Source organism: Mustela erminea, chromosome 3 (assembly GCF_009829155.1).
Source record: "Mustela erminea isolate mMusErm1 chromosome 3, mMusErm1.Pri, whole genome shotgun sequence".
NCBI lineage: Eukaryota > Metazoa > Chordata > Mammalia > Carnivora > Mustelidae > Mustela > Mustela erminea.
The window spans coordinates 149,026,611-149,039,115 of NC_045616.1; the positions used below are offsets into that span (position 1 = coordinate 149,026,611).

At 35.4% G+C, this 12,505-nt stretch overlaps 1 protein-coding gene across 5 annotated transcripts in view; it reads left to right on the forward strand.

The window, feature by feature from the left end:
• Window positions 1-12,505, forward strand: part of CDH18 (cadherin 18) — a 986,019-nt gene that overhangs the window by 906,194 nt on the left and 67,320 nt on the right. The gene's annotated exons all lie outside the window — the stretch shown is intronic.

The following is a 12,505-nucleotide window of genomic DNA, read 5'->3' on the forward strand; positions in this document are numbered from 1 at the left end:
TTAGAATGCATGTAGCTATCTCCTTCAATGCCATTGACGGTCAATAGCATGACCTTGAACTGCACAGATCTGCTTGTAACGCGTGGATTTTTCCTTATAATACATGGATTTTTTAATAATAGTACTTCAAATATTTTTTCTCTTCCTTATGACTTTTTTAAAATTTTTATTTATTTATTTGACAGACAGAGATAACAAGTAGGCAGAGAAAGAGAGGAGGAAGCAGGCTCCCCGCTGAGCAGAGAGCCCGACATGGGGGTCGATCCCAGGACCCTGGGACCATGACCCGAGCCCAAGGCAGAGGCTCCAACCCACTGACCCACCCAGGCGCCCCTCCTTATGACTTTCTTAATAATAACTTCTTTTCCCTAACTTACTTTAGTGTAAGAATACAGTACCTAATATATATAAAATTTGAAATATAAGGTAATCAACCATTTATGTTATTGGTAAGGCTTCCAATAGGCTTAGTATTTAAGTTTTTGGTGAGTCAAAATTTATACGTGGGTTTTCTGCATTATGTGGGTTGAGGAGATCAACACCTCTAAATCCTGTGTGTTTCATGGATCAATTGTATATTGTTGACCACATAGATTATATTTTTTATTTGACTTAATAAATGTGATTGTAATTCAATGGAAAACTTATGTAGAAATATTTAACTATAAACTAGAGAATTTTGAGTCCTTAGTGATAGGAATATAGCTATAGTACAAACTAATGATTTCGGAATTATACTCATCTCTGCCTCCTGGTTCTGTTACAGTAGTTATGTGCATTTAGGAAATCATCTACCTTTATCTGTAATGATAATAATAATAATAATAATAATAATACTACCTATCTCTGAGAGTTATTGTGAGAATGCATCAAGCAATGTTCATGAAATGCTAAGTAGAGTTGCCTGCACCTAGTAGTCCCTCTATAAATTCTAACTTGTCCAAGGAAGCAGAGAGTGCTACTTAGAGCAGTACTAACTTCCTGAAGATGGGAAGATCAGGGTGAGAATTCTGGTTTCTTAACCTACTAACTGTACCATCTTTTAGTTAATCAAGCTTGCTGAATCTCAAATATATGATCAAGGAATAATGATGTTGTGTAAATACGTTGATAGAATTAATTTAAATTGATATAATATGCCAAGAACAGTCAGTAAATGCTCAATATTTTTTATCATGGTATGTCATGCAGTAGTGATAATGAAAACTTTTTTTGCATGATCAGAAAGGTGTTTTCTTTTTCTTTTTTCCCTCAATGATGATAAAAATCAAATGTTTGATACATAGACAAGGCTCTTTATTTACCTTGTGTTTATACCCTTTGATAATCCGAAGGCCTTAGAAAGTTTGAAATCTTTAACAAATTTGCCTGCTTTTTCCTATCAAGTCCTTATTCTCAGATTCTTCATTTATTATCCTTAAAAAAAAAAAAGCAATTATGGCAAATATTCTCCTTGGTATCTATGTTAAGTTTATAACAGGTTTCAATTTTCTTTTATATAAGCATTATTATTTCAGTTTAAAAAGAAATGCCTGCTGTACTTGTGCATTGACAGAAACTATTTTCTGTGCACTAATGTGTATATTCAACAATCCTATTCCATCTGTGAATATAAAAACAACACCTTGTCAATTCGTGACCCCTCTGTCACACTTACAGCAAGATTTAAGCATTTTTTGAAGTTTCAGGATAGGCAAACTATACAGCATAATATGCAAAAACCCAACTACAGAAATTGATCTCTGATTAAAGGATAGAAATATAAGTCAATATGTTTAGTTATCAAATGAAGGAGAAGCCCTCTATGCTTCATTATTCCAGGGAATGCCATATTTCAGCAATATTTTTGGCACATAATAATAAGTAAAATTCTTCTAACAATGTGAAAAACTATAGCATTGTAAAAGAGACATAAATGTGGCCATCCTTAATCAAAAGGAGACAATACACTTTGAGAAGAATAATTCATACTCTTAGTTTGATGTGAAATATTTGATAGATAATGATGAGTTTCTTTTGAAAACTTAAGTTTTATATTAAAGATGTATCCTGCAATATATTTTTACAACATAACACATTCTAAAAATGCTATGATCAGATTTAGAAATATTTGCCAAAATTAAAAAAAAATCTTTCTAAAATATTTTAAAAAACAAAAAAGGAGAAGAAGAAGACTAGTTCTAAAAATTATATCTAAAATTACCATTCTAAAATGGTAGACCAGGGTGCCTGGGTGGCTCAGTGGGTTAAGCCGCTGCCTTCGGCTCAGGTCATGATCTCAGGGTCCTGGGATCGAGTCCCGCATCGGGCTCTCTGCTCAGCAGGGAGCCTGCTTCCTCCTCTCTCTCTCTCTGCCTGCCTCTATGCCTACTTGTGATCTCTCTCTGTCAAATAAATAAATAAAATCTTTAAAAAAAAAAAATAATAAAATGGTAGACCAAAGGGAGGAAAAATTGAGATCAGACACAAACTTCTTTCCGTGTTATTCTATCTATCCCAACATACACAAAAAACTCTTATTCCACAAAGAACAGTGATTTTTACCCAAGGACACCACCACACACACACCAGAGGATATTTGGCAGTATCTCAAGAGAAGTTTGGTTGTCACAACTGAGGGAAAAATATTATCATCTGTGGGTCAAGGCCAGGGATGGTGCTAGAACATCATACAATTTAAATGTTTAGACAACAAAGAAGTCGCTGGTCCAAAATATTGATAATGCTGAAAATGGGAAACCCTGACACAGAGCAAACAGAACTGGGTTGTCCATTGGTAAAACCGGAGGACTAATTATTTTCATGGACAGAAATCCTGAAAATACATTTGTGAGGATTACATACCACTGTGTATGTTTCACATTCTTGCACAGCCATGTGGATGTTTCAACATCTACCGTTCATTTAATAAAATAAACTATTTATATATAATTGATTGTCCCATGATATTGATGGCTCCATGTTATTAGAAATTTTTAATTGAACACCTGCTATGTTACATACATTCTCCCAGTTTCTGGGATGCAAAGATGATTGGTATATTATCTCCTAAGGCTAATAAAGAGACCTAAAAATCCATTAGCAAATGCATTATCCTTTTTATTTTGTTTTGGTTAGAAAACTAAAATGAATCCTTCCAGTGCTGCCTTCAAATCACTACACTCTATAGCTGCTGTTTGGGAGCATAATTTACATAATATTTACTCTTGATTTTAATAAAAATGTGTCATTCACAGGGGCCTCTAGGTGTAAACAGTGAATAAAAAACAGAAAACATTAACAAACAGAAAAGCTAGCTATACTTCCACCTTCTCAGGGACCAAATGTTTGTACTAATTAAGGAAACGTATTTTGAAAAGATGTACCTTGCAATGTGCCCTGAAATACAATTAACTGCAAGTTTGCAGAATTGATAATGAAAGGGAATTTGAGTCTTAACAGGCATTTGTGCAAAGCTTTCTGACTTCAGTCTTTGTGTTTCAATTTTCTAAACTATTAGTAAGATTCCTCAGATTTTTAAGAGCATACCAGGTTTAGCTTCTGTCTCTTTTAACTCCAAACAAGAATGTGCAAATTGCAGCAATGTAATCATCACCTTTTATTTTGAAAATAAAGTCAGAACCAAGCTATTTACTAGCATTGAAGAAAACCTTGATTTCAACAGACTGCACTCACTTGCTGGTGTATTACAAATGAAATTCTGGAATTTCCTGTGTAGCACTGAGGGATGAGCAATCCTATGCTGGACATGAGAAGCTAGAGGGCTTTCTAGAAAGTGACTGTTAAAAATAGTGGTTGTTCATAGCTTGGTCTGTGGGCCAAGGGCTTTATACAGCATGCCAAAAAGTCCTGTAAGAACTCTAAAGTGTCTATATTACTCACCCCATTCTACAGATGAAGAATTGAGGGCTCAGAAAGTTAAGTAATTTGGCCCAGTTTCCTTAGTGATAAAGTGATTCAGATTTGAGATCTGTTTTTACTTTTCCCCCAAAACCCTGTTTTTAGCAACATTCTGCTGCCTCTCGTATATCTTAACAAACAACGACAACAACAATAAAAGCTGCACTTACAAAAGTCACATATCATAAAGTAGGAAGCAGATGACCATTCTGCATGTTTAGGAAGCCATTAATTAAATGCCAGTCCCCGGGATCTTGTATTTGTGTCGATGTCTTTCATACACTGGGACTAGGGATCTGAAGGTCAAGTCTCATTTTAACTCTAGCATCTCAAGAGCAAAACTGTTCTTAATTTTAGAGTCTCTTCATACTGTAAAGTCTAAGACATATACTACTTAATTTATTACAACAAAAAGAAAACCATTGAAGTCCTCAATATTTTTCATAGGATGAAAGGCTTTACTATAAATTATATTACTAAGTATTTCCCCCATCTTTACTTCTTTTCTGCTGTGGTTCATAATATGATTTTATCTATACATTTACTTATTGTCAAGATTTTTAATGTTTTCTTTGTATAATAAACTCAAAACAATCAGAGGAAATATTAAATATGTTGCATACTTGTGTCAAATGTTCATCATGACACTATTTAGGAACAATAGCCTATTTACATGCTAACATAATATATAAAATTGTGATCAGATTTAGAAATATATGCCAAAATTAAAAAAAAAAACCTTTCTAAACTATCTTTAAAAAGAAGAAGAAGAAGAAGATGATGATGACGACTAGTTCCAGAGAATTAGAAGTGTTTGGTTCAATCTGTTTTGAGTTTAGCTATAGTTCCACTGAGTAAACACTTAGAGTGTATTCACTACATCTGTCACGATATACTTGTTTTTCCTGTGCATTTCTGAATTTTCATGTAGTTCATGATGGGACGGGAGTTAGGCATATTGCATTAATTTTGAATGCCATAACAGCAAACAATTAAAAATATTTCAAAATAATGACAAGGTCATGTTGCAAAGTTGCAAAGTAGTGTAAAAACAAATATTTAAGAAGGTTTGCATGCAAGATTCCTATTCTTGAAAGGAAGATGAAAACTTACCAGAAGATATATCTCAAATATATTCATGTAAAAGATATCATCTGATACATAATGAGTTTTTATTCTATAGACAAAATTTATTTGTAAAAGTTTTTTCATTGTTAGTCAAGAAGATCTTAATTGGATCCGTAATACCAAGTCTTAATCCGCCTTCATCAAAACTATCATAGTCTTCTGGTACAAAGGAGACGACTTAGGACTCCTGGGTGGCTCAGTCAGTTAAGCGTCTGCCTTCGTCTCAGGTCACCATCTCGGGGTCCTGGGATCAAGTCCAGCATTGGGCTTCTTGTTCGACGGGGAGCCTGATTCTCCCTCTGCCTGCTGCTCCCACTGCTTGTGCTCTCTCTCGCTCTCTGACAAATAAAAGCCTAAAAAAAAAAAAAAAAAAAAAAAAAAGGACATAATTCATTAGAGACATTGAGACATTTGATGCAAATAGGGCAGAGATAGAGAAAGCAGGTTCCCGTTTAAAGCCAGAAGTCTTTGTCTATGACTAGTGTTTTGTATCATATTATATACGGTTAGCACATTTACATTGACTAATAACTGTAAAATGTCATGTGAATATGATATTTGAGAATGTGAAGGGACCAAAAGATGATGGAGATAACTCTCTTCTTTTTTGTTTTTTAAGATTTTTTAATTTATTCATTAGCGAGAGACAGAGAGAGCATGAGCAGTGGGGGAGGGGTAGAGGGAGAGAGAGAAGGTTCAGCAGGATGCCTGATGCTAGACTTGATCCCAGGATTCTGGGATCATGACCTGAGCCAAAGGCAGACACTAACTGACCGAACCACCCAGGTGCCTCTGAGCCCTGTTCTTATAAAGATGCTGATATCTTAGACCAAGAAGGCTGAGTAACTCACACAGCTAACTAATCATAGAGACTGGGTGAGAATGTGGTCACTTTATTAAGTGACCTTATTATTAAGGTCACTCAATTATTAAGGTCACTTATTATGACCTTATTATTAAGGCTTCAATAAAGGTACAAAAACTCTGGCAGATTTTTTTTTTTTTTCCACTTTGGGGTCATATTTCTCTGACAGCCTCGCGTGTGGTGGTACCCACTCCAAATCACAGTCCTGATCCCAGAAGAAGAGCTCATTTTCTGAGTTAACATGCATAACTCACTGAGTCCTGGAATGAATACATAAACTCTGGCTTAGTGATGCTTTGCCAGTCTACTGACTAGAAACTAAACACCCAAATAGCTTGCATGTAGTTTTTGGAAAGAAATGGTACTTGCTTAACATGGTTCCATAGCATTCTAGAACTCAGGAGCAGTAGCATTTGTGATATCTTAGTTACTTAGAGGCATGGATAACAGGGGAAACAATTTTTTTTGTGCAGAGAATTTTCTTCTTTAGACATTTTTGTTTCACTGGATCAGGATTTTGGTTCCGGAAGTTAAAAAGCTTCTAAAATATCTGTGTGATCTATGTGCTGCCCATTTTATTGAGCACAATACACCCTATCTGGTGGCAAGCGGTCCTTATGTTTTTCTGTTTGTTGTTGTTGTTCTTGTTGTTTTCAGAAAGATTATTTTCTGGAGACATGGATTGTGGAGTAAATTGCATTCCCAAAGTCAGCTAAGGGAACCTTAAATCATTTAATAAATCTAAGCTATACTGCAGGTGTGTGACTTTTTGTTAAATTAAAGATGAGGCTAAGTTGCTGTAATATCCCACAGGGTGTATATTGATTAAACTTTAGCCCATCTATTGATCATAGTCAGTAAAACTTATAAAGGCTGCTGTTTGGGAGGCAAAATCTCAAATAAATTCTCTTTGCCACTCACATTCTATATCTACAAGCATCTGAAGTGTGGCGACTGAAAGAGGCCTCCTATACTTTAAGCCAACTGATGTTTCTCTAGATAATTCACTGTAAAAATAGATTTCCATTACATAAGTTCTAAATTAATTTCTTATAGTGAAATGTACAGAGTATAATGAAAATAATAGGTGCCTCTGAGGACTGAAATTTTATTATTGAAATGAAAAATAACGTTCCAGTGCACTTTAACATGACTAATAATTATCTTGAGTTTCTAGCTACATAATCAAAGGGAAATTGAATGCCAAATGATGAACCGGGTGATTCATTTAAAGTTTCTTCTGTTAAGGAAAATACTTGAATAAAGGGAATCATTATTAGGATTGACTGTTTGCTCTGACCATAACTTGACTGCATATTTATTGATCCATAAATTCTAATTTGAATAATGAATTTTCATCATATTTCAGGGTAATACATTTTCTCTTTACTTATTGGGTTAATACATATTTACCAGAAATAAGAGATGATGGATATGTTGTATGACAGAAAAGAGAGTAATTGTAGGAATAAAAATGATAACCCAGAATTACAAGTTATGATGGCAACATTGCAAGAAGGTCTCTGATGCTAAATGGGTCCATGCATGTGCCAGTATGAAATTAGGTAATGTTTGCATAGGAAACTGGTCCAGGTAGAGGGCCCTTAAGGACTACTGGACAAATCTGAGCTGGCACAAACTTAATTGCATTTACTCTAGATAGCCACAAGATTACCAGTTCCTCACAGAGAGCATCTTATTGATCATCGATCATATAATTTCCCAAATTGCATTTAATATAGGTTGTCACTTAGTTGATTATTTCATGCAGAACGCGATGAACATAGAGTGCTGGTAAGGATCTAATGGTGTGTCATACTCATCATATTAGAGTAGCCTTGTATCTGCCTCGACATTTCCTCTGTGATAATAACCGTTCTGTCCACATATGCCTATAGATCGGTCCCAGAAATCAACTAGGTATACGATCGAGTATCACTGTATTACATCTTAAAATTATATCCAGAATAATGAGTTCAGTGAAATACCGTGGGAAGTATAAATTAATCTGTCCTTTTTTCCGTGTTTAGGTATCTCTCAATGACAGAGGAAAGTAAGCTAAGAACTTACTCTTAAAAAAAAGAAGTTTGTTTCCTAAACTAACAAATTTCAAATACAATATTAGGAATAGTAACCCATAAAAAACTGTCTCTATCTGGAACCATACTGCTTTAAGTGAAATATGATGACTTATTGGCTTGATTATTTCTACCAAAATGGATATAAAAGAAGTAAAAGCTACTATGGAGTGCCTTAATTAATTTCATAATAGATATCAACAGGTTCTTTATATTTGTTGAATGATTGATTAGTTTATTAATTCACTTCTAAGGCAAAGTCATACACCTATGACATAATGGTGAAAGCAAAAGAGCTTTATTCTCATGTAGTTTCCAAATAAAAATGACTTGTATGCACCCAATAAAGAATTACAGATAATTTCATTTTCTGATCGATTTTTTTAGAAACAAACAGTAGTTCATGCTATTTATATGGAGACTCTTGTTCACTCAATAATAATCCTTATTCAGATCCTATTGTGCTTACAACATTTTTCCAGGAAAACAAAACAGAAAAGAACTAGCAAACAAAAAAACAGCACTTACTATTTGTGAACTTCCCTATATAAATACACTCAAGGTTTCCAAGAGAAAAAAACCTTTCTAAAAGACAATAAAGCAAATGATTTTTATCCATGAAGGCTCATCATTTGATACTTCACCATAAAATGCTTTCAAATATTACCTCACTTAATCCTCACAGTAAAATGAAGATGTGGGTCATATCTGCATTTTGTTTACAAAGGAGGTTCAAAGAGGTGATACATTAAGTCATGGAGCTTAGAAGTGGTTTAAAGTTTTATAAGCATCACATTTACTTGGTTTACAAACCTGTGTTAATTTCTTTATTGCTTAATACCATTTTCACACATATGCTGGATCTGTTGTAGAGACAAATTTCCATAGAGTTCATCTTTGCATTCTGAATCAATCAAGGCCAGGAGGTACATCTCGTAGACAGAGAAAAAGAATACAAATGATTTTCAGTGTCCTTAAGAGGTTGTTGTCTCTATAGTATCAGAAAATCAGGAATTTTGTTCTCGATAAAGGCCCCAACACATTCTTCTTTCTTTTCTATGTATGTTCAAGAGCCTGTCTGTATATTAGCCTTTGAAAATGCACCTCGAGCCACTGCTGCCACAAAGAGAATAATGACAATTTCTCACTGGCTTAGTAGATGATATGATTAAACCGACCTTCATTCCTCACCTAAGAATATTTTATTTTAAAGTAAGCTCTTTGGACGCCTCGGTGGCTCAGTGGGTTAAGCCTCTGCCTTTGGCTCAGGTCATGATCTCAGTGTCCTGGGATGGAGTCCCGCATGGCGGGGAGGGCATCTCTGCTCAGCAGGGAGCCTGCTTCCCCCCTTCTCTGCCTGCCTCTCTGCCTGCTTGTGATCTCTGTTAAATAAATAAATAAATTCTAAAAATAAATAAATAAAGCAAGCTCTTCTTATTCAAGTGTAACAGTATGTGTAGGGGCAGTCATGTTGACTAGAGCATTAACGTATGGCTGAAGGAAAGAAATTCTTTCTGTATTTTATGTACAAGCTACAACAGGAAGCTTCTCTTTCTCTTTTGCTCTTGCTAGTCTAGTAGCCAATAGAACGTGGTCTGAAAATCACCACCCACTTCTGCAGCCAGATCTAAGATATCTCATTGTTTCTCTCTCATAAAATTATTAAATTATGTACTTTTTAGATGATCTATAATGCACCTCTCTTTAATGCTGATATTTCCAGACTGATCAAAACCACTTCTGAAGCCTTGTTTTGTTTAGTTTTGCCCTTGCCTCTGATTTTTGTTTTGTTTTGTTTTTAAGGTTTTATTTATTTATTTATTTATTTATTTATTTATTTGGGAGATTGAGAGGACAGGTGGGATGAGGGGCAGAGGGAGAAGCATCAAGGACTCTGATAGTACGAGAAGGACTTTTTGTGATAGGAACTCAAGCCAAGATCAGTTTCAGGCTACCAGGACTTAATGCTTTGGGAAAGCCAGTGACATTGCTCTTTCCCACTTCTCTGCAGTGTCTGGATCTCCTGTCTTTTCTCTGAATTGGATTTGCTTTATACCTCTACCTCTTCCTGTTTAAATTCCTTCTTTGTGTTTGGCTTTATTCAATTAACATATAGTTATTATTAGAACAGTCTATGCAAAATGGTCTGTTTCTTGTTTTGATCACACGGTTGCAAGGGTTGTTATATTTTAGCTCTTTAAGGTGTTCTTTTCACTGAATGGCATTCCCTTGGATGCTCTACAGTTTGGACCTGCATGATGTTATTAATATCTTCTGTCATGTGCATGTGTATCCACAGGTTGTTATATCTCACACCTTAGCACCATGTTCTAAATACTCTGTTAACACATTGCACCCAGGAGAGCTATGGCATTGTGTTTCCTGGACTCTTGGGCTTCATACATTCACATTCAATATACTCTTGAATCCACTGTTAAAAACAAAAACAAAAATAAAACAGTTTATATTTTATTGAAACCATTTTTTTCATGTTAGCTAATGCTGTCTATCTTCCCAAATCCAATCAACCCTTACTAACCTCACTCAACCTATTAATAGGATTTACTATAATTGTTCACTTGAAACAGTCTCCTTTCTTGGCTTCTGTGCCACCCATTCCCACTTTGCCTCCTCCCTCCCTTGCATCTTCCTCTCCTTTTGCTACCACTTGGTCTTATACCGATGCTGACATGCTTTAGGCTCAAAGGGTGGAGTGCTGCAGTACCCAGTATTTCACTTTTCTCCTACAGTTCTCTCCCAGAGGAAACCATGCTATCCACACAACCTTAAATTTAGGCTGATGCATCTTAAATACATATTTGCTGTTCTTGAGCTTGAACTCTGCACCCATATTCAGTTCTTTGCTTTTTATTCCATGTTTATCTAATTGGCTTCTAAGGCACAGTGTGTCAAAATCATTGATTTCTCCCCCTTTTTTTTTTTCTCCCAAAGGGAGAAAATTTGTTTGTTTATTTCTTCTACCTCTATCCAGCTCAGTAAACAGGCTTATCAATTACATGATAGATCAAGGACACATACACACACAAACACACAAAGCACACCAAAATGGAGTCCTTTGTAACCCTCCCCCCCCCTTTAATAATGCCACTCCAATACAAAGTTCTATAGGTTGTATCCAACAGCATTATTTTTTATGGTTCTGTCCATTTTCTTCCTTTTCCCACCTTTATTCAAGATGACATCATTTCTTTTCTGAATTGCTTTTAACTTTTTGCAATCTAAGAGCCAAAGTAGCCATGGTTCAGTTGGTTAAGGGTCCAGCTCTTGGTTTTGCCTCAGGTCATGGTCTCAGGTCATGATATTGAGCCCCACATCAGCCTCCATGCTCAGCATGGCATCTGCTTGAGACTCTCCCCTCTCCCTCTGCCCCTTTCCCAGCTCATGCTCTCTCTCTCACACATGAATAAAATCTCCAAAGTAGCCACTGTGATTTTTCCAGAATATAATTAAGTATGTTATTTCCTTTGTTTTAAAATTCCCCCACTCCTTTTTTTTTTTTTTTTTTTTTTTAAAGATAAGAACTCTTTAGCATGTGCTGCATGGATTGCTTGTCCTACCCCTGGCCGCATACCACATCCTTTTAGCCTAGCCACATTGAAACATACATTGGTTTCTAGACCAAATCAAGCTCTTTCTTTAATTTGGATATTTTCACTGTGGTTTCCTGGATTTCAAATATTTTTCCCCTAGTACTTTGTGCCTAATCAGTTCATTTTTGTTCTGCAGGTCTAGATAAAATGTTACTTACACTGAGGTTAAGGAAGAAGGGAGAAATAATAGAGATTTAAGGAAAGGAGGAAACACTTCCTTCAATAGTTCTAGAAATACTTTGGAACATTTCTAGAACATATGATGAATTGTTTGCTATATTTTTAATTCATATTTATGTTAATAAACTGTTGGATAATGCTGGATAATGTAAAACTCTAAAGCTTAGGGGTAGTGAAATAAGCAATTAAATGAATAAAGAAAGAAAAGTAATGAGTAATTTATAAGCATAGTGTATGTGTCTGAGTTAGTTGAAGATCAGCTAAAGTAGGCTGACTTTTGTTTGCCAGCTCTGCTTAACTCTAGTGCATTCAGTCATGCACCTGCTCATTTCCTAGGTAGCTCTCCTCTAGGATAAGATTCCTAAACTGGGACAACTTTGTCCTTGTGTGTCTCATCTTCCTTCTGCTCCAGCATGTTCTTTTTGTGTCAGTGGCAGGGCATAAGAAAGAATAGGCAAAATCCTATGAAATCTTGGCCCAAATATGGAACAGGACACCATCATTTCTGATGATGATAATCACTTTCAATTACTTTACATCTCATTCTGAATTTTAAAAGTTTTTTGTTTGTTTGTTTGTTTTTGTTTTGTTTTGTTTTTGTTGTTGTTGTTTTAAAATTCAGTTAGTTAACTTACAGAGTGATATTAGTTTCAGGTGTACAATTTAGTGGTTTGACACCTACACACACTCAGGGCTCATCTCTTTGCTAAAGTAGGCTGGAGGCAAAATCTGGCAAGAGAAAT